Source organism: Gigantopelta aegis, chromosome 8, assembly GCF_016097555.1.
Source record: "Gigantopelta aegis isolate Gae_Host chromosome 8, Gae_host_genome, whole genome shotgun sequence".
NCBI lineage: Eukaryota > Metazoa > Mollusca > Gastropoda > Neomphalida > Peltospiridae > Gigantopelta > Gigantopelta aegis.
In genome coordinates, this window is record NC_054706.1 from 63,878,246 (window position 1) to 63,905,084 (window position 26,839).

At 36.8% G+C, this 26,839-nt stretch overlaps 1 protein-coding gene across 1 annotated transcript in view; it reads right to left on the reverse strand.

Moving 5' to 3' along the window:
* Positions 1-26,839, reverse strand: part of LOC121378908 — a 176,988-nt gene that overhangs the window by 84,011 nt on the left and 66,138 nt on the right. The gene's annotated exons all lie outside the window — the stretch shown is intronic.

Consider the following 26,839-nt stretch of genomic DNA (forward strand, 5'->3'; position numbering starts at 1 on the left):
AAACCAACCGAAACTATTTTCACATTTTCATGAAAAGAAGAGGTCTTCCGACAGACTGGAATATACATGTATTATGGCCTTTAACAGAGTTGAAAATTAACATGAAAACCATGGTCCCCAGCAGGGCCAGTTGACAAAAAATCTTACTGGCCCTTCTCAAATTCAACTAGCCCTCCAATTATCACATTCAAATTTAACTGCACAGCCAAAATCAAAACTAGAATGTTCTTTGTTGATTAATAACCATGTACTCACCGTATATAGTCCGTTTGCGTAAAAAGGATACAGATGAATTGGCATGTAACTTCATAATTAATAAAGTTAAAATCATATAAAAACATGTTGTTAAGTTTTAAACCCATATCTACTCAAATAAAAAAAAAATGAAAAAGAAATCCAGTATAAATAAAAATGTTTCTTTACAAATTACCATTAAATTACACAGATTAAATCACATTTTTAATGCATGGGTGAAGACAAAATGCTAGAACAGCCATGGTATGCGGCTTGATTTGTATTGTCTCTGATGTAACAGATAGTGCACACAAAAAGACTAAAAGGTAGAACTGCGTGCTTTAGTAAACAAGTCTGTGAGTGGCAGTCCTCTTTGGGTGATGTAAGAGTGATGAAATAAACTGTTGATGCAATCTCCAGTAAAGGATTTCTCAGGAGTGGCTGTCCTCCTATAGACGAGGCACTAGCTAGAACTCCCTGGAATCATCCACTGTTTTGCCAAATGCCCATTCGACTCTTCATTGTGGTGAGGTATGGCCCTGGTCAAGTATTACAGTTCTGTCATTCAGATTACCTTCGATGTTCCATCAATCGCCTTTCATATGAAGATTTAACCTATGCAGTTTGATGGTAATTTGTAAAGTTTTTTTTTAATTGTTAACAATGAACGTCCCCAACCCCAAAAAGAAAGTAGGAAAAAACGTTATTTGAGATGGGATGAGTTTAAAATTTAACAAATTAATATGTGTTTTTTGTGTGAATTTTATCTTTATTCATTAAGAAGATAAATACCAATTCATCAGTTCCCTTTTGACGCAAACGGACAATAGCCTCAAAATTAATATTTTCTGCCTCAGTAAAATGTACCCCTGCGTGTGCTGTAACCTCACCATAGTGCAGGGGTGTAACATTCTCTTTGAGAATGGCCAATACAGCACAAATTGAAATTTAGAGTAAAAGTCAGTATCTATCTGTGATATTTGTATTTTTGCACAGTTCTTTACACTGTTTTTATTTAAATCTTGAATTTTTATATTGATGTTGATCATCACCTTATTTATTTGCATTACCATAATTTGACACCCAATTTTTAGCCGATGTATTTTTCGTTTTGGGGTGTCGTTAAACATTCATTCATTCATTCAGTAAAATGTATTAATGCATGCGTGTGTGCGAGCTTGCGTGTATGTGTATGTGTGTATAATTTATATATTATAAATGCAACAGTAGTAGACTACTAAAAAAATATAAATATCGAATGAAAAAAAAAAATCTGTGAAAAAAAATCCCCAAAACAAACAAACGTTTTTAAATGTAACACAAAATATGATGTATTCTGTGATCATATTGCAAAGCAGTATTTCTTACAGTAACCTTTGTCAAGACATAGGTCTACTAAATAATTATGGTGTATCCAACACATTCCAATAGGCTGACTACTTCCAGATTAATACATGCAGTATCTGCAATAAGTTTTGACTTGACTTGAAGTTTTTAACATGCTCCTATACCACGAAGGTTTCGAGCATGTCCATCCCGAGTCCTGTCTTGTTTTGAGCTTTATTTATAGAGAGACCCAGCCCAAAACCACAAAAGCTCATTCTGGTGCTGTCAAAATATAGAACATGTTCAATGTTTTCTGCTATCAAGACCTGTAGTTCACCAGATGCAGTGTGTTTTGTCACATTCGATTCAGTTTCAGTGCATTTAAAAAAGAAACTTGGTACCATACTTACTAGGCCCTACAATCGATGGTCGCCCAACGGACTACCTTTATAAAAATTTTACTTGCCCTTAGCTAATTTTTAACCCTGCTTTAATATACTAGCCATCAGGCACTAATTGAAATGAATTGAGCACATCGATTAATTAATCATCGGCTATTCAATGTCAAATTTGGTAATTCTGACTCATAGTCATCAGAGAAAACCCGCTACATTTTTTCTAATGCAGCAAGGGATCTTTTATATGCACTTTCCCACATACAGGTCTTTGTCCATGAATGGATCCACCGAGGCGGTTCGAGGCGGTTCGATCCTGCAATGCAATCACCTCAAGCGGGCACTCAACCATCTGCGCTAAATCCCGCCCCTAATTGGAATGAGAAAAAATCCCACCAATTACATCAAGGGCAATCAGTTCGATGACTACATGTAGCAATTGCATATAATTAAAGTGTGGATTTCTAATGCAATTATGAACATTTTAAAATACTGTATGAACTTGTATTTAATTAACAAATTAGTACTCCATACATTAAAATAAATGGTGAAATGACATTTTGAAGCATTTATTGAAAAACGAGCCTACAGTGGACAAACTGTGAAGTAAAGGAATCAAAACTAATGACCTTTGTTTATGCCAAACCCAAGACACCATGAGAATTCTAGCACCATGGAGGGTCCAGACACCCTGGCTCCAACCACCTCTCCACGGAGTTGGATAACAAAACAAATGGAATTTGGTGCATGCACCACACAATGTACATACACAGAACAACCATGCAACTCAGCATTGTTTTCTTTCTCATGAGAATTTGTTACAGATTTATGAAATAATAAACGTTTTGCATTGTGAAAAAAAAAAAAAAAAAAATTGCTGAAAGGTTACCAATCTCTTTGTTTGAGATACTGATAAAATTAATTGTTATTAATTCTATAACTTATAAGCATATATATTTACAACAAACAAATACAAAAAATTATATACATTTTACTTTGTGAAAAAAAAAAAAATCCGATTTTCACAAAGGTTACTGACCTGGTTTGGCGTGGGGGGTTTTGTGGGGTTTTTTTGTGGTTTTTTGGGGGGAGGGTAAAAGTAAAAGTAAAAGATATTGATTTTTACATATACATGTACTCCATCCATCCATATCTCTTACAATTTTTTATATTTTAATCTATCTTACAGGCATCAAAGGCTGCATACAATTTTTGTTGAAAATATTGATTTTTAAATGCAATTTATATCCATAAACATACATTGTATTTTATAAAATATTTTTAAATTTATAAACTGTCTGTGTATATAGACAGCTTGCACATAAAAAGATTTTCTTTACAAATATCCTATTTGCTCCAAACTGTCTATTTAACCGGCTATTTCTTTTTCTTTTCTTTTTTTGTTATTGCTAAGAATATTGATTCTGAATTCACATGTATAAATCTGGATCTATGCACACACATTTATAATCTCAATGCACTGATTTATATCCACATGAATACTTGATCAACTTTATTGCAATTGAAATGTTATAAATGGATACGGTTTCTAAATTATTTTCATTTTATACTTGTTTTATACCACCTGCAGCTTTTTGCCCTTGTCATGGAAAAATAATGTCTAGCTCAAAAGTTGTTTGAACGATTTCGAACTGCACTTGCTTTTCTTGGGTTCTTTTCTAGTTAAGTTTTTTTCACTTATGCAAACATTGCACAAAATAATATTTGCTGTAACCCATTTCACTTTACAAAAAATTAAGCAACTTAATTTCTTTTTCTTCATAATTAAATCACCTTTTCAAATGTATACCAACTTACAGTATTTTAATCAATAAAATGTCACTATCATAAATTGAATAAAAAAGAAACAACTATCTCGTTGCAATAAAAAAAAAATAATATATATATATATACCATATGTCAGTTATAAATTGCTTAAAGGAAACATGTCACGTGACCTATATTTGGCACCAACCATGTACAATTAATTATAAATTGAATCACCTAAAAAAAATAAAAATTAATTACTTAAAATATCTCCATAAAAAAACCCCAGATACGAGCTCTTAGCGGAAATTGCCGATCTTTAATGAGCAGGGCAATCACAAGGTCCGTGATGTCAGAGACCCGTCGCTTGATCTGAAGCCTTACACTTAAAAGCATTAGTCCGTACCACTCATAAAGAATCTAAGACTTGCACAGCTTACCAAAACAATGAGTGTTTGTTCGCAAAACGTTTTGCCCTATCAATTTGAGCTGTTAGTAAATGAAAAAAGACACAGTGATACTGAAGAAAAAACGGATAGCGAGTCGGAGGGTAGAGAAACCGATGGTGCCAGACCAGACCCGTCGACCAATTTACAGCCCGGAGCCCGAAAGTAACCCGGAAACAAAACCAAAACCCGGATGCTAATGCCGAGGTGTATACTGTTCATATTTAGCATAAAGATACACCTCGATATGATGTATTTAAATATGTAAAAAATATAACTGTAGGACAAACATTCTTTTTTTTTTTTTTTTTTTTTTTTTAAAGATAGAATATATCGCATTTTTAATGAAATCTGTATGCACAGTGTAAACAAACGCTCTAATTTATGACAAGGCGCTTCACTTTCATTAACCTGACTTGTAAAACAACATAAATGACTTGAGAGTATAATCAACTTTTTAACTAAATATATTTACATTTGCATCAATAGAACGAAATGTGGTTATAGTATTTTTCTCTCTTGAAAAAAAAAGCAGCATATTATTAGGCCTATTGGTAGGGTGAGTTTGAGTAAAAACGACCACGCACGATACCCATGTGATAATTTTCTTTTCATTGGTACTACGTAATTGGTCAGTTTTGTAATATTAGATGGGAAAATCTACTTAATCAAGGGTTTTACAGCATTATTTACAGTAATGAAGCAGGGCGGCTGATAATGTCCATTAACATTGTACTATAGTCGTGACAGGTTACGCCACAATACCCTGTGATCTTAAAAAACTGGCAAGTATTTTGTACGTATGTCTAGACAGTGGTAATCACTTACCTGGTCGACCATGCAATATACACGGAAAGAAAGGACCAATTAACTAAAACAACACTCCGATTCTCAAGTCAGCCCGTGGATGAAACATAACACTTATTTAAACACCGACAGGAGTGGTTTATTTTGTATTGAACTTCGTGTTACTTTGGGGCTTCGGGCGACGAGGAACGTTTTTGTGACGTACTCTGCCCGAAGATTAAAATCATTATTTAAAATTATTTTTGTTTTTTTCAAACATATTTAAATACATCGTACTGAGATGTATCCTCATGCCAAATCCCATGTTTGTATATGCCATATTTAATTACTTATTGACATTTCCTTCTTCGGACGGTGAATACAGATTTTGTTATGTAGGCCTACAACCCTAACATGAAAAATCTTTTTTTTTTTCTCTTCCTACATTTTTGTTTTAACATATATAAATACATCATGCTGAGGTGTATCTTTGTGCCAAATATGTAAAATGTACATCTCGGCATTCGCAACCGAGTACTGTTTTTGTCTCTGGGTAACGTTCGGGTTCCGGGCTGTAAATAGGCTAACAACAAAGTACTATGCGATGTTGGTGTCCAATCTTTTGTTTTGCGATAAAATACATGCGTCTTTCTTTGGATACAATCCTTTGGAAAACCGTAAAAAGACAATCCCGATCGTTTAAACTGTTTATGTTTACACCCAAAGGCCGCGCAGTACGGCACTGTTGGACAGAAAAGATCGTAAGCCCCTTACTCGATATATAAACAGTTAACAACAATGGAAGAGTACAGCGGCTCTGACGTCACTTCCCTTTTTTTCCGAACGCTCACGAATAAATATGCATAAATCGTACTTTGATACTGATTGGCGTAATTTCTTCATTTTAAGTTAACTACGTGTATTTTATTGTTATAAACTTATTTGTATATTATTTTTATATCATTTTGCTTTTAAAATGAGCAATAATATGGTCTCGTGACATGTTTCCTTTAAGTTTCTTGTGAGTAGTAAAAAATCAGTTTGATTTGTGTTCAGTGCTAAAAGTAAAAGCAACAACCAAATAAAGGGAAGGAATGTTTGTTTAATGACAATTCAGCATATTTAAAAAATCAGCTACGTGTATATTTGGTGTCTCACCGAAGTGGTCAGACTAAGCCCACAGCTAAAAGCTGATGGGGAATGGCTGGTGTGTGGCACAGATAGCCACAAGAGACAAGCACCTATCGCAGTTAAAGAGACAAGGATCGGGATGTGGAGGTGGACAGCGGAAGAAGTTGAAAGATAGTCCTGAGGAGTTGCCAGATCGGGAAGAAAATGAGATGGAATTCAAAGGAGAGAAAGGAAAGGGGGAAGTGGGATAAACCCCCCCCCCCCCCCAAAAAAAAAAAAACCCCAACATATTTGGTGTCTCAAATATTATTATGCCATCACTAAGTCTAGATAGAGAAGAAACCCACATAGGAAGGTAGGAAGAAAATGTTTTATTTAATTACGCATTCAAAACATTTTATTTATGGTTATATGGCATCGGAGATATGGCTAAGGACCACACAGATATTGAGAGAGGAAACCCGCTGTCACCACTTCATGAGTTATTCTTTTCAATTAGCAGTAAGGGGTCTTTTATATGCACTATCCCACAGACAGGATAGTACACACCATGGCCTTTGTTATACCAGTTGTGGAGCACTGGCTGGAACGAGAAATAGCCCAATGGGTCCACCCATGGGGGTTGATCCTGGACCGACTGTGCATCAAGCGAACGCTTTACCACTGGGCTACGTCCCGCCCCTCTCGTTAGTTCAAGGCCATAACTGTGTGTAAAATGAGTAAATCACCATGAAAGTCAAACTTGATCTGTAATATATACAACTGTGTCCGGTGTATCGGCACGTCCGGTGATTCGGTGCACTTGGTATTTTACTCAAGTATGCTTAGGAAGTTGTTATTTGTCAGTGTTTTAACGAATTAAAGTTCAATTCCTTTTTCAATGGTTAATCAAGTATCAATATATTTATTGTTCAGAGTGCAATTAAAAAAAGAAGAAAAAAAAATTATCAATAATTATATCATAATTTCAAAATAAATAATTCACCTGCTTTCGTGTAGGCCTATATAAACGCGAAGTAGTTCAGCCTTATTGATATTAAGAATGTTTAAAACCAGTCTAAAACACCTTTCCCGCATTTAAAAAATTATAGTAAATGGTATTTAAAAAAAAGAAGGTTATTTTTATTTAAACTGAAAAGGAAAACACAGACAAATGCAAACAAAACTAAACTTTTACACCTTGACAGTCATTCCAGTTCACAATTATCAATTTGTTACAAAAATAAAAGTGAAATAAGATCGACATGTGTGCACAATCTACCCACCCCCCCAAAAAAAAATCCATGTAGGCATCTTACAGGCCTGCACAAATTAAAAATTTGCATAACCGGAAAATCGGTTATGCCAAAAAAAATTGCATAACCTATTTTGATTTGCATAACCGGTTTTTTTTTAAAATGAAAAAGAACTTTAAAATAATTTTAATAAAGAACACCATTGTCATGTTGAAGTAAAAATGAACTGTAATAATATACCCTTTATAGTATACACGTCAAACTTATACAGTCAAATTTTTCATCGCCATGTGTGATATTTGACAATTTCCCGTAATCAGCCGAAGTTTACCGATTAACGTTTATTAATGGAAGTATAGCAATTTCTGATTGGCCGCATTTTGAAGGAATTCCCTTCGGTGACATCCAACAACCAATGAGAATATCTTACACTTCACAATATAAGTATTCTAGCTAGACTGGTATCTGCCATTTCCGTAACATTTAATTATAATAACACGTGGAAAACCAGTCAAGTTGTTTTGTACCCGCGATGTATCGTACGGTCACACGTTTTCGATCGACACGCGTTTCTGATCGTTCACATTTGTAATTGCAATAGTGCAGAATGTGCGAACACTGATGTCACCACAAGAACGAAAACGAACACGGAAGTCACTGCTTTGTTCCGAGAGAAAAATTATTAAATACTTATAATTTTTTATTTATATTTTATTCATATATTTCGCTTAAGCGATCGAAAACCGGTGACTCTAGGACATTTTATTCAGAAAGTTTTGCACGAACGGTAAATCGGTTATGCGAAATAAATTTGCATAACCGACGCACGAACGAAACGATCGTTCGTGCAATTTGTGCAGGCCTGTCTTAGCCATGCATGACAATGAACATGTATGCATCTGCAGTACTACTGTACCACTCAAGAAAACGATTCTGAAACTGATCATGAGATGGGTCATGTGTGATCATTAATTTTCATAGTAATATTTTTAACAAGACAAAACAAAAAAGTACTAAAATAAACCTGGGACACAAGTGTAGGGTTTATGGGCTACAAAATAAGGTCATGGTGCTGTCTATAAATAGCAGGGTCAACGATCCACATCTACTAAGCCGAATCACCGGACATGCAAATCGTTTTGGATACAAGGGGGTGCCTATATTTATGGACTATTTTAAAATGTTTATTTATTACAGACATAAAACAATTTGTAGAGCATTTCAGATTATGCACTGCTTCTTTGGTGAGAGAACACATTTTATTAAGTATTTCACAGTAATCACATAGAAAATGGTCCTTGAATGCTTAGGTGCACCGATACACCGGACAGCATTGTACATATAGTGAACTAGCCAAAGCTTCTGTAAGCGCTAGTGTAGTAGATGATAAAGCTATATGCAAAATTTCAGCTCAATATCTTGAGACACTGTGAAAAATACATATGAAAAACTATACATGTATGTGTGACAGATGGATGAACAGACAAGACAGACAGATAGACAGAAAGAAAGTAAAAAAAAAAATGTTTTGTTTTTCAATACCACATTGATTTATTATCAGCTATTGCATGTGAAACATACAGTCATTTTGACACATAGAGAGGAAACCTACATTTTTTCCATTAGTAGCAAGGGATCTTTTATATGCACCATTCAACAGACAGGATAGCACATAACACAGCCTTTGATATATCAATCATGGTGCACTGGCTGGAACAAGAAATAGCCCAATGGGCCCACCGACGGGGATCAAGTGAGCGCTTTACCACTGGGATACGTCAAACCCAAAAAAGAAAGAAAGAAAGAAAGAAAGACAGACAGACAGACAGACAGACAGACAGACAGACAGACAGACAGACAGACAGTCAGACAGACAAAGGATGGAGACAACAGACAGAAGTCAAACAGACAGATAGACAGAATCAGACAGACAAAAGGCTGGAGACGACAGACAGACAAAAGGCTGGAGATGAAACCTATAGAACTTGTAGGGAATTAATAATCGACAGATGAATTCATCGGTTGTCACAAGTATTCATTAGTTAGTACATGACAAAAACATTCAAACCATTCCGCTAGTTAATATGGATCACTTGACAAATACTCTTTCTACAGTGACTCAACCTGTCAGACCTGAAACTACTGTCGTGCTGTCCCGGATCTTGCGAAACAACCAGTTGATTCGGAATGTCGTCAGATACCGGAGGGAATGCATAAATGGCCATGAATCCCCAGGATGCATAATATTATATCTTTTGCTGATATTAGGATCTCAGCAGGACGACATTACAAAGCACTTAACTTCATGGAAATTAGTTTACTTGGCCACAATAATGACTGTTTGTTTCATATTCATATGATCATTATTGAGTGAGATGCTTGTTTCGTTATGATTGTATTTTGACAATCTGTTGTATGTAATTTAGTCAGACATGTTTTAAAGAACACTCTTTTATAAACAACAACTGTGTTTCACATTCATATGATGGTTATTAATTTTAGATGCTGGTTTCTGTATGACTGTATTTTGACAATCTGCTGTATGTAATTTACAGTCGGACATGTTTTAAACAAAACTTTGTAAAAAAAAAAAAAAAAAAACCCACTGTTTTTCATATTCATATGCTTATTTTTTAGTATTCCCAGTGTCCCATGACTGGTATACCGGCCTCGGTGGTGTCGTGGTTAAGCCATCGGACATAAGGCTGGTAGGTACTGGGTTCGCAGCCTGGTACCGGCTCCTACACAGAGAAAGTTTTAACGACTCAATGGGTAGGTATGACTGGTATGTCAAAGGCCATGGTATCTGCTGTCTTGTTTGTTGAGAAGTGCATATAAAACATCCCTTGAAAAATATAGCGGGTTTCCTCCAAAACTATGTCAGAATGATCAAATGTTTAACATCCAATAGCCAATGTGGGGTGAGATGTAGCCCAATGGTAAAGCGCTCACTTAATGCGCGGTTGGTTTGGGATCGATCCTTGTCATTGGGCCCACTGGGCTATATCTGTGTGGTCCTTAAACACAGGGCTTCTAGATTATGGTAGCCCTACTTCCATGGCTAGTGATATTCAATGATGGGCTAGTAAATAATTACTATTGACATGCCCGACGGCTAGTGACAAAAATAAGCAAAATGTTGCAGTTAAATCTATTTTGTAAATATGAATATCCTGTGCCCACCCCAAACCCCTAATCTTAGTGTTTTTAAGCTCTATGTCCCTCTTTAGGTGGCATATCTGATTATTACTATTATTTAGTAAAGTAGGGCTAGTGAATTTTTAATTGTGGCCAGTAAATTTGTTAAATCACTGATCCTATGGCTAGTGGATTTTATAAAAATTCTAGAAGCCCTGTTAACCATATGTCCGAAGCCATATAACTGTAAATAAAATGTGCTGAGTGCATCATTAAATAAAACATTTCCTTCCTTCCAATAACCAATGCTTAATATACTGGTGTACTCTAGTGGTGGTACACAAAGCAGACTTTAACTTTTTTCTGGAACAAAGCTCTTATCATGAAACATAATAAGAAACGTGAAAATACACATTTCTTGAAACTGTAGATTGTTCCTGTCAGAAGTAATCATTGACAAATAAATCATATATGAAAAAATATAATTTAGGTTGGTGCAAAATAAAAACAAGAAAATTTACAGAAGATATTTTTTTAATATATTAGCAAGAGTTGATGAGTAGTTGTTCAAAGTCAATGTTTTTAATGATTTCTCTAATCCCTACCCCCAAAATATTGTATGGCAACAAAAGTACACATACAAAAATTAATTAAATTCTTAAGACATTGCATCCATGTTGATATACAAGAATATTTGTATGCTGTCCTTAGCTGTTCATTTTTTTCTTTTTTTATGTGGATGTTAAAAGAATTTTAACTGTAATCAAATTCTGAATGGGCCTTGTGGCCAAGTGGATGCCAGTGCTATGGTAAACATCCACCAAAAAAACCCTTTAATCCAAACAAACAGAGACATATCGGCTTAAACCCAATACAAAGCAGGGCACTGTTTACACCTGCATTTGAAAGAAGTTTTAAGTCCAATGTTATATCTGACAAAAATCTTGATTTAATTCCACTATGAAAGAAATTTTATATATTCTGACTGTGATGACATAATACATAGCTATTTGATTTGATTTTTTTTCTTCAAAGCTGTACATTTAAAACCAGATAAAAAAAATAAAATAACAGAAAATAAATATATATTTCTTCAGGAAGGCTAAATTTGACGGGATTTTATTTGTATTTAAAATGTCTTTGTAAAGTAAAAATTAATGTATATTTTAAAAGTTTAGTATTATAGTCATTAGCTATTCTATTCAAAGATTGTCCTTTTTTAATGTACATAGTGGGTTTCCCCTAAAGACTACAGAGAAGCACTGCCTCCTCCCCCCACCCTCAACTGTGAAAATAATGCTCTGCTAAAACCCCCACCACAAGTCGCTATAATCTTTTGACACCTACGTACGATACGTATACCCATATCCATATCCATACCCATACCCATACCTATTACCATACCCATACCCATACCATACCATATATCATATATCATATCATATCATACATTATCATATCATATATTATCATATCATATATTATCATACCATACCATACCATACCATACCATACCATACCATACCATGCCCTGCCCTGTGTCTGTCTCTCTATCGGTCTCTCTATCTCTGTATGTGTGTGTCTCTCTCTGTCTGTGTGTGTGTCTGTCTCTGTGTGTATGTCTGCCTGTCTCTCTGTTGGTCTCTCTATCTCTGTATGTGTGTCTCTCTCTCTGTCTGTCTCTGTATGTGTGTGTGTGTGTGTCTGTCTGTCTCTGTGTGTCTGTCTAACTGTCTCTCTATCTCTGTATGTGTGTGTCTCTCTCTCTGTCTGTCTGTCTCTGTATGTGTGTCTGTCTGTCTGTATCTGTCTGACTGTCTCTCTGCCGGTCTCTCTATCTCTGTATGTGTGTGTTTCTCTCTCTCAGTCGGTCTCTGTCTGTCAGTCTCTCTCTCTGTCTCTCTGTCTCTCTCTCTCACAAATGTCAAAGCAACAGCTATAGTGTGCTTGGTTTTTTTAAAAATATTCCTTTGCTTTCTGTTTGGCTTTGCACATGCAACAGAAGATGCTATCTGCCCTGTCGTGTAAATCAGCCATAATGTAACAGAGAAAATTCTTTGTTCAACTTTATCACCACTGTACTTGGGCACATTATAACATGGTTATCCAGCTTGCATCACAATAAAGCTAGGACAGATATAACAGAAAGAAAGACGTAAAATATCAAACTGTACAAGTGATATTGGTGGGAAAAAAACCCTATTTGAAAACACTCGGTAAGACATTTTAGTGATAACACAGTGATAGCCAAACTTAGATAATGTCAAATGCAATTTTTAAGAATTTAGAAAAATTAATTTCCTGTGACAAGTGCCAAGGAATATATTTACATACTATGAAATTTTCAGCTGAAGTATGACTGTAGTAAAAGACTTTGACTAAAAGGAATATTTTAATCTACAGTTATGTATTTAGTATCTAACATGGTAATTTGATATATGGTCAAAAGAGGAAGAGAAGAAACCTGGTGCCATGATATAGGCTATATTTACCTCCAAAAGGTTTGTTTTGTTTAATGACACCACTAGAGCACATTGATTCACCAATCATGGTCTACTGAATGTCAAACATTTGGTAATTTTGACATAGTCTTAGAGATGAAACTCGCTACATTTTTTTTTTCATTAGGATAACACATTCCACGGCCTTTGATATACCAGTCATAGTGCACTGGCTAGAGCGAGAAATAGCCTAATGGGCCCACCCACAGGGATTGATCCTAGACCGACTGTGCATCAAGCGAGCATTTTACCACTGGGCTATGTCCCTCCCTATTTACCAAAAGAAAAGCATGGGTTCTTTTATATGTACGTTTCCAAATTCCATGGGACTGAATGTCAGTACTGTGGCGTTAACTTCCAGCAACATGTCTCATACTGCTGATGAGGATTTTGATTGCAGTCAATATTTGCTGTTACTATTTATGTGTTCCTTGATTTTTCCATCAGTAAATTATGCATTTCCCAAAGGCAAGATAGAACATACTACTGGCTTTGATGTACCAGACATTGGCGAGTGGTTGGGATGGGATAAAACGACAGTCAACATTTGCTATTACTTGTTGTTTTTATTTGCTATTATTATGTGTTTCCTAATTCTTTTTACATCAGTATATTATGCACTTTCCATAAGCAGGACAGAACATACCACTGCCTTTGATATACCAGTCATGGGTGATGGGTTGGGATGGAATAAAACGACAGTCAACATTTGCTATTACTATTTATGTGTTTCGTTTTTTGTTTTTTTTTACATCAGCTATATTATGCACTTCCACTAAGCAGGACAGAACATACCACTGCCTTTGATATACCAGTCATGGTTAGTATGGGATAAAACGACAGTCAATATTTACTGTTACTATATATGTGTGTGTGTTCCCTAAAAAACACATTTCATCAATATATTAAGCACTTCCCATAAGCAAGACAGAACATACCACTGCCTTTGATGTACTACCAGTCATGGGTAACTGGCTGGGATGGGATAAAACCAGTGTCCACCAAGAGCAGTCGATCCTGTAGCCTGTCGCACCTCAGGTGAATTCTTTATCATTCAGCTACATGCAGACTCTGGACTATTATAAAGATGTTATGGAAGAAGGAAGGAATTTTTTACTTAATCAAAGAAATGTTTTATTTAACGACGCACTCAACACATTTTATTTACAGTTATATGGCGTCAGACATATGGTTAAGGACCACACAGATTTTAAGAGGAAACCCGCTTTCGCCACTACATGAGCTACTCTTTCCAATTAGCAGCAAGGGATCTTTTATTTGCATTTCCCACAGGCAGGATAGCACAAACCATGGCCTTTGTTAAACCAGTTATGGATCACTGGCCAGTGCAAGTGGTTTACACCTACCCATTGAGCCTTGCGGAGCACTCACTCTGGGTTTGGATGTGGTATCTGGATTAAAAATCCCATGCCTCGACTGTGATCCGAATCCAGTACCTACCAGCCTGTAGACCGATGGCCTGCCACGACGCCACCGAGGCCGGTTTTTTCACTTAATAATGCACATTTTAAGTATGGTTATATGGGTGGATGTAGCCCAGTGGTGAAGTGTTCACTTGATGTGTGGTCGGTTTGGGATCAATCCCCGTCAGTGGGCCCATTCGGCTATTTTTCGTTCCAGCCAGTGCACCACGACTGGTATAACAAAGGCCGTGGTATGTGCTATCCTGTCTGTGGGATGGTGCATATAAAAGATCCATTGCTACTAATGAAAAAATGTAGCAGGTTTCCTCTCTAAGACCATATGTCAAAATTACCAAATGTTTGACATTCAATAGACCATGACTGGTGAATCAATGTGCTCAAGGGGTATCATTATTGCTTAATATCAACAAGTATAATCGTATAGTTAATTAATAAAACAGTTAAATGTAACGGCTATTATATATAACTAGCGCAGCCATTCTGTACCATCCCAGTGAATACGCCCTCTGGCGAGCTGGTGGTTACGTAATACCTAACGTGTCACGTCAGGAATTAGTCTTCAAACTGAAGAAACAAAACATACCTGATTTTTGCGAATGCATCGCAATGTTCTGTAATAATAGCCATTCCAGTAAGCCAGAAACAATTATATATTATTTTTCAATACAAAATAAACCACCATTGTCAAAGTGTTGAAATAACTGTAATATGTTTTGTACATAAATTAATCATGTACTGAAATAATAACTGGAGTGTTTTCTTGGTTAATGGGTCTTTTCTTTCCATGGCCTGTACCTGTGGTTCCTGATTGGCAGGTGTATATTTAGACGGTCCCCAGACACTGTGTCTAGACACACTAAAAAGACGTGCCTCTTTTATTAAGATCACAGGGTATTGTGTGGTAACCGCATGGATACGCCTCCAATCGTAATGGGCGTTATCAGCCACCCTGCTTTATTACTGTAAGTAATTCTGTAAAACCCTTTATTAAGTAGACTTTCTCATCTAAAATCACAAAACTTACCAATTACGTCGTCCCAAAGAAAAGAAAAGTATCACTTGGGTATCGTGAGTGGTCGTTTTTGCCTGAACGTATCCTACTAATAGGTCTAATAATATGCATTTTTTCTTTGGGTTTTTAAAAAAAGAAAAATATATAACTCCATTTTGTTCTACTGATGCAAATTAAAATATATTTAATAAATAGTTTATTATACTATCAAGTCATTTATGTTGTTTTACAAGTCAGGTTGATGAAAGCGAAGCACCTTGTTGTAAATTAGAGCGTTTGTTTACACTGTGCATAGAGGAGATGGACAGAGCTAACGTCACTTCGCCTCAAGCTATATACCACTGGTCATCACAAAAACAAAACAAAATGGCTGCCCCCAGTTAGCAGGAATAATCATTTGTTTAAGTGTCAGTATGTGTTGGTGGTCTGGGTATTCATCTTTCCAACACATAAGGCTCTTGTCTGAGTTGACCCTACCTAGGACAACACAGATAATGAGAGCAGAAACCCGCTGCCACCATGTAGCATGCTACTCTTTCCGATTAACAGCAAGGGATCTTTAATATGCAACATCAGAGTACATAACGTGTTTTGCTACACCAGTTGTGGAGCACTGGCTGGAATGAAAAATAGCCCAATGGGTCCACCAACAGGGATCGATCCTAGACTGACTATGCATGAGGTGGACACTACCATCAGGCTACATCCTACCTCTTATAAAGATGTGATGTCAAAGAGCAGTGCTTGTAATTGTCATCAGTTTAAACACCCAAGTTATTTAATATTTATAGCACCAATTAATTTGTAGCATTAAAAAAATTAAACATTTTTATTACCTGTCTATCAAAAGGAAACTTAAACTACATCTGTTTTACAAGCACCTGTTGTAACTTTGATGTTTATGGTCATGACAGAATAAAACGTAACACATTTTTGTCTTTTATCTCAAAAGATTACTCTTTTCCCCATAAAGAGAAGATTCCACCACATAAAAAACATGCAATGAAATTCCAGGTTATGGCTTGCACAAGAAACAAAAGATTAATTCCTGATGAGCTCGCTAGTATTGAGGTAATGAATCCATGACTGGGTAATCAAAGAATCACATGCTGTAGGATAAGAAGCCATGTGCCACAATGACGGATCTTTGTGGGTTTTGTGTATGCAATGACAAATGAGCTGTTACCAGAGATTGTCATCACATCAACACTACCACCCACAGAGTAACGGCTACTTAATCTGTTATACTGGATCACACTGCCGATCTCTGTCAGTGGCCATTTCTTGTTCCAGGCACTGCACCATGACTGGTATGTATCAAAGGTTGTGGTATGTGCTATCCTGTCTGTGCCAAGGTGCATATGTCAACACATCAACCCTACCACCCATAGAGTAACAGCTACTTAATCAGTTACACTGGAACACACTGTCGATCTCTGTCAGTGGCCCATTGGGCTATTTCTCGTTCCAGCCAGTGCATCAAGACTGGTATATATCAAAGGCCATGGTATGTGCTGTCCTGTTTGTGCGAAGGTGCATATGTCATCACATCAACCCTACCACTCACAGAGTAATGGCTACTTAATCAGTTACACTGGAACACACTATCGATCTTCATCAGTGACCCATTGGGCTATTTCTCGTTCTAGCCAGTACACCACGACTGGTATATATCAAAGGCTGTGGTATGTGCTATCCTGTCTGTGTGATGGTGAATATAAAAGATCTCTTGCTACTAATGGAAAAATGTAGCAGGTTTCCTCTCTAAGACTATATTTCAGAATTACCAATGGTTTAATAAATCAATGTGCTCTAGTGGTGTCATTAAACAAAACAATCCTTAACTTTAAGGACCCATCGCACCTTAAAAAGGCACTAGTTCTATCAATCATAATAACATCAAATAGTTTATTCAATCATTGATATCATCATTTGGGAGTTAAAACCATGTAACTGTATACATGTATAGCCAAAATTATACTTGCAAGGTTTTGATTCCTGAATGATGCAGCAATACACAGACATACACATATATGTAGATAGGACATTGGTCTAGTGGTAAAGCAATCATCGCCTAATATGCAATCAATCTAGGATACAGCAATCATCACCTAATATGCAATCAATCCAGGATACAGCGATCATTACCTAATATGCAACAAAAGGATACAGTGATCATCACCTAATATGCAATCAATCTAGGATACAGCGATCATCACCTAATATGCAATCAATCTAGGATACAGCGATCATCACCTAATATGCAACCAATCTAGGATACAGCGACCATCACCTAATATGCAACCAATCTAGGATACAGCAATTATCAGCTAATATGCAACCAATCTAGGATACAGCGATCATAACCTAATATGAACCAATCTAGGATACAGCGATCATCACCTAATATGCAATCAATCTAGGATACAGCGATCATCACCTAATATGAAACCAATCTAGGATACAGCAATCATCACCTAATATGCAACCAATCTAGGATACAGTGATCATAACCTAATATGCAATCAATCTAGGATACAGTGATCGTCACCTAATATGCAATCAATCTAGAATACAGGTAGATCCCCATCAGGCTATTTCTCATTCCAGAAAAACCCATGGATTACGGGAAGCGGACTTCCTCTTTCATTATGTGTGTGGTCCTTAACCATATGGCCGATGCCATATAACCATGGAGAAAAATATGTTGACTGCATCATTAAATAAAACATTTCTTTTTCTCTCTCTTTTTTAGTTTACAGAAACATGTATATGTAATGGATAGTAGATGAACTATTTGATACAATTCCCTTTGGCCCCAACAGCCAGCCATTCTAACAATTTAAACCTTTAAAATTTATAAAAATTAAGATACATTTGAGTTTTTCTGCCAGTTACTACTAATAAGACATCCCCCCCCCCCCCCCCCCACACAATAATATATACAGTGAGAATAAAAAGGAACAGTCTCTGAAAACCTCTTACATCATCAGTGTTACATCAACACAAAGTTCAAACAAAATCCAGTAATTTATATTCTTTACTCTGGAAACACACGACATAGATAAATCAAAGTTTTTTTTGTGTTTTTTTAAAAGAGAAAAAAAAAGCCAAACTCATCTTGCATTTATTTTTTGCTCCATCAGAATCTGGGAAAGATACAAACGACCAAAGCAAAGATGAGATTATATCATTTCACTGACAACGAATGTAGCCCTGGTCTGACAGCATGCCAGCAGGCTTCACCGACCAGTAACTCCCGGTGTTTGAGCAAAACCAGGTAAAAACAAACTTGTCAAGGAAAGAAATACTCACAGCTTGCAACATTGGCATCAGATATTCCAGGCATCTGGCCACCATGGTGAGGGAGGAAAGGAAAGGAAAGGAATGTTTGTTGAATGACACCTCAGCACATTACTTGATTAGGTCTTTCTATTGGGGGGGGGGGGGGGGGGGGGGGGGGAGAGGGATCTAGTTCAGTTGGTAGATAGTCCAGGCATCTGGCCACCATGGTGAGGAAGGAAAGGAAAGGTAACGAAGGTATGTTGAATGACACCTCAGCACATTGTTTTGTTTGATAGCACATTACTTGTCTTTCTATGGAGGGGGGGGGGGGGGGGGGGACAGGGATCTAGTTCAGTTGGTAGATAGTCCAGGCATCTGGCCACCATGGTGAGGAAGGAAACGAAAGGTAACGAAGGTATGTTGAATGACACCTCAGCACATTGTTTTGTTTGATAAGGTCTTTCTATGGAGGGGGTGGACAGGGATCTAGTTCAGTTGGTAGATATTCCAGGCACCTGACCACCACGGTGAGGGAGGAAATGAAAGGAATGTTTGTTTAATGTCACCTCAGCACACTGTTTGATTTGAGGGGGCAGAATGTAGCTCCGTTGGTAGAGTGCTCGCCTGAGGTGCTTTGGTCCTAGGATTGTAGCCTCTCAGTGGACTCATTTTCTGATCAGTTGTTTTCCCGTCCCAGCCAGTGCCCCATGACTAATATATCAAATGCAGTGGTATGTGTTGTCCTGTACATTGGAAAGTACATACAGGTCTGTGTATCTTCTAATGCTATATGTCAGAATTATCAAGTGTTTAACATCCAGTAGCTAAGGATTAATAAATAACTTTTATTACGGGGAGGGGGGGGGGGGTATTTCGTTTTTAAACTCGTTATTCTACATCTAACATATAGTAAGTTTGATACTTGGTCTAGAAAATGAGAGAGAGAGAGAGAGAGAGAGAGAGAGAGAGAGAGAGAGAGAGAGAGAGAGAGAGAGAGAGAGAGAGAGAGAGAGAGAGAGAGAGAGAGAGAGAGAGAGAGAGAGAGAGAGAGAGAGAGAGAGAGAGAGAGAGAGAGTGAGGGGGATGATGCCACAAAGCCTACTCTTAAAAAAAACACAGCCACAGCACAAGACCTTTAATAAGCACTTTTGTGGACAGGACAACACATACCATGGCCTTTGATATACCAATTGTGTAGCATGTGTTGGGATTATAAAAATATCTCAAGTCCACCGAGTAACTGATCCTACATTTCATTGCACTCCAACAGAGTGCTTTACCATCGAGCCCCTCCCTCTCCCTCCGCTATAATGCTGTCTTTCATAGATATATCGGTAGATAAAATGACAAACTAAAGGTGTGATTACATAACTTCACTGACAAACAACTGTAATTCCAGTGTTTCAACAATAACACATAAAAAAACAAATTTGTCAGGGCCAAAAAAAAACCCATCAGAGATTGCAAAATTGGCTGTAGATATTCAAGGCATTTGGCCACACCTGTGAGAGGAGGATGCCAAGATTATATCACCAATATAAGCTGGATCTAATGTCTGGTAATTGTCAATGATTCCATGAACCACCCACATTGATATAAGTGTTTCAAATCTTCAATTGCATAATCTAGGAATGATGTATTCCGCTAATGCTTCACCATATAATGGAAATGGTCTTTCAGGCCTTGCCGTTTAAAGAAAGCTGTCACTCCCACTCACTATCACTCACTTGAGACTAGTTTAAGGAGAGTAATTTTTAGCTCCCGTTGAATTTATGAATTATGAATGTATATGACCAGTATGAATATGGTAATATCATAAATGGCTCTCTATAATCTATGTCAGGGGAGCAATTAATCACTCTCCTCAATATTATTTCATGTCCAAAAAAAGTAAAGTTTGTTTTATTTAACAACGCCACTAGAGCATATTGATTTTTTATCTTATCATAGGCTATTGGACGTCAAACATATGGTCATTCTGACACAATTTTTTTAGAGGAAACCCGCTGTCGCCACATAGGCTATTCTTTTACACCAGGCAGCAAGGGATCTTTTATTTGCACTTCCCACAGGCAGGATAGCACAAACCATGGCCTTTGTTGAACCAGTTATGGATCACTGGTCGGTGCAAGTGGTTTACACCTACCCATTGAGCCTTGCGGAGCATTCACTCAGGGTTTGGAGTCGGTATCTGGATTAAAAATCCCATGCCTTGACTGAGATCCGAACCCAGTACCTACCAGCCTGTAGACTGATGGTCTAACCACGACGCCGGTCTATTTCATGTCAACGTCTGGTCTTTGTCTAAAAGTGTCGTTCCAGTCAGTGCACCATGGCTGGTATATCAAAGACCATGGTATGTACTACCCTGTCTTTGGGAATGGTGCATATAAAAGATCCCTTGTTGCTAATCAAAAAGATTAGCCCATGAAGTGGCGACAGTGGGTTTCCTCTCTCAATATCTGTGTGGTCCTTAACCATATATCTGACGTGATATAACCGTAAATAAAATGTGCTGAGTGCGTCATTAAATAAAACATTTCCTTCCTTCCTTGTCTGAAAGGTTCTCTGGATCAGTATCTTATACACAAACACAGTTTTCATGCTTGTCCAGGGCCCCATTTTATGAAGCAATCTTAGAGCTAAAATCACCTTAAGTGCATAAAGTAGCTATGCACTTAAGGAGATCTTAGTGCTAAGATCACATTGTAAAACGGTACCCTGGACAGTGGTTAATGGTTAATGGTTACTTGTTAGTAATTACTGATTAGTAAAAGATAATGTCTATGTAGTGGCCTTAGACTAGAATCCATAAGTACAGTTACACAACTTTCTTAGACACCCTTTCGTGAGAACTTCATTCGTTATTTTTGATAACACATACTTGTTTACACATGTACATGTGTTAACAATTTCAAGACATATGACTGGCTGCTCCTAGGTAATGACCAGGTCACCAGTGCCATACATCCAATGAAAAAACACCATGATTAAAGTTGATTACACTGTGACGTATAGTTAACCTGCCTGTGACGCGTAAGTTAGCTACAAGTGTAAAGGCTGTAAATAACTTTTAGTCGAAAAAGATGTTAAAATTTGCTTAAAACCTGGTTTTAAGGATATGTAAGAAATAGAATAATACATTTGTGTCCGTTACATACCATTTATCTTATAACTTGTTGTTTAAAAACTTATCAAACTCGCTTTTGCTCATTAGATACATTATAAAACAACTTGTTGTGAGATAAATGGTATCTAACGGCCACTCATGTATTATTCTCTATATAAACAACTCATTGTGAGATAAATGGTATCTAACGGCCACTCATGTATTATTCTCTATGTAAACAACTGGTTGTGAGATAAATGGTATCTAACGGCCACTCATGTATTATTCTCTATGTAAACAACTGGTTGTGAGATAAATGGTATCTAACGGCCACTCATGTATTATTCTCTATGTAAACAACTGGTTGTGAGATAAATGGTATCTAACGGCCACTCATGTATTATTCTCTATGTAAACAACTGGTTGTGAGATAAATGGTATTTAACGGCCACTCATGTATTATTCTCTATGTAAACAACTCGTTGTGAGATAAATGGTATCTAATGGCCACTCATGTATTATTCTCTATATATATATATATGGTAATTAAGCTAAGCAATGTCTTTTAAACCATGTTCTTGTTTCTCTGTCTATATGATGTCATCACTTTGATGACATTACCATGTTATGCCATTCATGTGGTTATCTTGCTGGAATCACCACAGGGTATGATTGGATTCGCTGCATAAGCAAGCTCATAAGTCTCCAGACATATGGAATCATATGTATTTATTATAAATGTTTCCATGTTGTTTTCTCATAATGCACAAGTCTGATGAATAAATTTGCCATACATATGGTGTCATAGCTTTAATATAACTGTTTCCGTGTTGTTTTCTCATAATGCACAAGTCTGATGAATAAATTTGTCATACATATAGCATCATAGCTTTACGCTTCCTAATTGATTTGTTAAGACTTTGGGTTGAATCCGTTTTTAAGATTCAAACCTATAGTCCGTCCAATGGGGAATGCCTTTTTTCATACTATAAAATTTACTACAAGTTACTTATTTTTTAGCCGATTTTCACACAAAAATTGTATCTTTTTGTTATTTCCAAAACACATTTACTTTCCTTCTTTCATCAAACCAAACTAAAATTATTTACAAAAAACTTTTTTATAAAATGATGTGATGAACAATAGTATATATCAGCATCAACATGCACAAACACAGAATACCTTAAATACTCAGTCAGTTGCCCGGTAGTACTAAACCAGATAACTTCTGGCTGGGTCAAAGTTCGAGGTTCACTGAACTTTTGATAGAGCAGTTAATACCACAGGTCTTGTAATTGGTGATAAATATGAGTATGTTGGTTGTGAAAAACATTAGTTTCATCGGGCAAAAAATGTATGCAATTTTATTTCATCTAGTACCACTGTGTCAAGTAGCCATGTGCTTGAAACATGTATGGTTACCTGTAAAAAAAAACTAGGGTAGTCATAGATGCTACATGTTATCTCTGAAATGAGCAGCTTGATCCCCAATTTTTTCTGATTCACTATAAGGGTGAGGGGTGGTAATATTTATATTTGTGTCAATTGAGATTTAGCCACATGTTACTATTGTCATCTATGGGATTTGTTGGTTGAGTGCTCGTTTGAGGTGCTTGTGTCGCAGAATTGAACCACCTTGCTGCGTTAGGAAAACTGTAGTGGGTTTCTTCTGATGACTACATGTCAGAATTACCAAATGTTTGACATCCATTATCTGATGATTAATTAATCAATGTGCTCTAGTGGTGTCATTAAACAAAAACAAACTTTAAAAAAAAAAAGAAAAAAAAAAAAGGGATTTGATTTGGTGGTATACACCCTAAATACTCCCAAGTCAGTTGCCAAAGATATTTTAAATAAAAAGCCTGCATCCATGTAATAGTTCCTTGATGTTTAAGCATTAAAGGTTCCACTGTTAAAATCAAGAGTTCGGAGATAAGCACACAGGTGCCTTTCCAATTGATCGGAGGTTAGGGAGCAGTCATTAAATCAGCAATTAATGAACCATAGGCAGCTACGCTAACTGGCCCGTGGCCAAACGGCCATGTGGGTTTTTTCTTATATGCAAACAGTATATATAGAGCAGTGGCACATTTAGCGGAAAATTTGGTGCTTTCAATTTAATGATATCAAAAGCAGTCTGCATGTTTGTTTATATCAAACAGAATGGAAGGCAGGTGCATTCTGAAGGGAGGTAACCTTTAATTAAACTTTCCTAACCACAATCGTGAACTCTTTTAACATGCTCATAATAACGCATGCCCATCACAGGCTTATAATCTCCTAACCGTAAGTTAATGCTCTGCTATTTGATAATGTACATCATTGTGTTCAAAAAAAGAAGAAGAAGAAGAGTTCAGTGTATGTATATTAAAATCTGATAAAAACGTGATTATTAAAACCACACATTCAAGGTCAAAGAGCGTGGTATGTGCTTTCCTGTCTATGGGAAAGTACATATAAAAGATCCTTTGCTGCTAATGGAAAAAGGTAACAGATTTCCTCTGAGGACTACGAGTCAGAATTACCAAATATTTGACACCCAATAGCCGATGATTATTTAATAAATGTGCTCTAGTGGTGTCGTTAAACAAAACAAACTTTTCATGGAGTACTAGTTGGAATACCAAAAAAAAAAAAAAAGAAGGAAAAGAAGAAGGATATTAAATGTGAAGTGCACTGCACCTCAGATTGATGTTATAACCAATGACCAGGGCAAGCTCTAGGTGAGAAGGATATTAAATGTGAAGTGCACTGCACCTCAGATTGATGTTATAACCAATGACCAGGGCAAGCTCTAGGTGAGAAGGATATTAAATGTGAAGTGCCTGCACCTCAGATTGATGTTATAACCAATGACCAGGGCAAGCTCTAGGTGAGAAGGATATTAAATGTGAAGTGCACTGCACCTCAGATTGATGTTATAACCAATGACCAGGGCAAGCTCTAGGTGAGAAGGATATTAAATGTGAAGTGCACTGCACCTCAGATTGATGTTATAACCAAGCTCTATGACCAGGGCAGTGCAGCTCTAGGTGAGAAGGATATTAAATGTGAAGTGCACTGCACCTCAGATTGATGTTATAACCAATGACCAGGGCAAGCTCTAGGTGAGAAGGATATTAAATGTGAAGTGCACTGCACCTCAGATTGATGTTATAACCAATGACCAGGGCAAGCTCTAGGTGAGAAGGATATTAAATGTGAAGTGCACTGCACCTCAGATTGATGTTATAACCAATGACCAGGGCAAGCTCTAGGTGAGAAGGATATTAAATGTGAAGTGCACTGCACCTCAGATTGATGTTATAACCAATGACCAGGGCAAGCTCTAGGTGAGAAGGATATTAAATGTGAAGTGCACTGCACCTCAGATTGATGTTATAACCAATGACCAGGGCAAGCTCTAGGTGAGAAGGATATTAAATGTGAAGTGCACTGCACCTCAGATTGATGTTATAACCAATGACCAGGGCACCTCTAGGTGCAAGGATATTAAATGTGAAGTGACTGAACCTCAGATTGATTTATAACCAATGACCAGGAAGTCTAGGTGAGAAGGATATTAAATGTGAAGTGCACTGCACCTCAGATTGATGTTATAACCAATGACCAGGGCAAGCTCTAGGTGAGAAGGATATTAAATGTGAAGTGCACTGCACCTCAGATTGATGTTATAACCAATGACCAGGGCAAGCTCTAGGTGAGAAGGATATTAAATGTGAAGTGCACTGCACCTCAGATTGATGTTATAACCAATGACCAGGGCAAGCTCTAGGTGAGAAGGATATTAAATGTGAAGTGCACTGCACCTCAGATTGATGTTATAACCAATGACCAGGGCAAGCTCTAGGTGAGAAGGATATTAAATGTGAAGTGCACTGCACCTCAGATTGATGTTATAACCAATGACCAGGGCAAGCTCTAGGTGAGAAGGATATTAAATGTGAAGTGCACTGCACCTCAGATTGATGTTATAACCAATGACCAGGGCAAGCTCTAGGTGAGAAGGATATTCTAGGTGAGAAGGATATTAAATGTGAAGTCCACTGCACCTCAGATTGATGTTATAACCATGACCAGGGCAAGCTCAGGTGAGAAGGATATTAAATGTGAAGTGAGCACCTCAGATTGATGTTATAACCAATGACCAGGGCAAGCTCTAGGTGAGAAGGATATTAAATGTGAAGTCCACTGCACCTCAGATTGATGTTATAACCAATGACCAGGGCAAGCTCTAGGTGAGAAGGATATTAAATGTGAAGTGCACTGCACCTCAGATTGATGTTATAACCAATGACCAGGGCAAGCTCTAGGTGAGAAAACTAAATTTGCCAAATTGTTTATTAAACTTCAAAAATTGCAGAAATAAACAGCTATTTTCTGAAAAACAGTCAGTTATTACATAAAATTAGTTCGCCAAATTAAAATAAAATTTGCCAATTGCTTTTGAAATTTGCACTTGGCGAACTTGGCGAGTGCCAGAGCTAGCCCTGAATGAACTACATTCCACTCTTAAATATAAATATTATTATCTTATTTTGAAGGTCTGATATAAAATTCAATTACTGTGTTATAAAGGACAACACTTTTCCATTTATATGGTGAGTAATCCAGTTATTTTCAGTGTGAATACCACAGTGTTCGTTAAAAGGCTGTCTGGCATAATCCTGAATGAACATCTACAAGATAATTCTTCTTCTCAGTGATGGAGGCAGACAACTCTATCTGCATTAGTGAAAGGAAGTCTTCAGTTGATCAATACATAATAAGCCACTTAAATTTAGTTTATTGAATTAAATTGTACTTAGAAAACTAAAATGTAGTTTTGTTCAGCCTTAACAGAAAATATGTGTAAATTATGAATAAAAAGTATGTTATAAAGTATTAAAATGAACCATTTAAATGTCTGTGGGAAAGTATATATAAAAGATCCCTTGCTGCATCAAGAAAATTGTAGCAGGTTTCCTCTATTGACTACGAGTCAGAATTACCAAATGTTTGACATCCAATAGCCGATGATTAATAT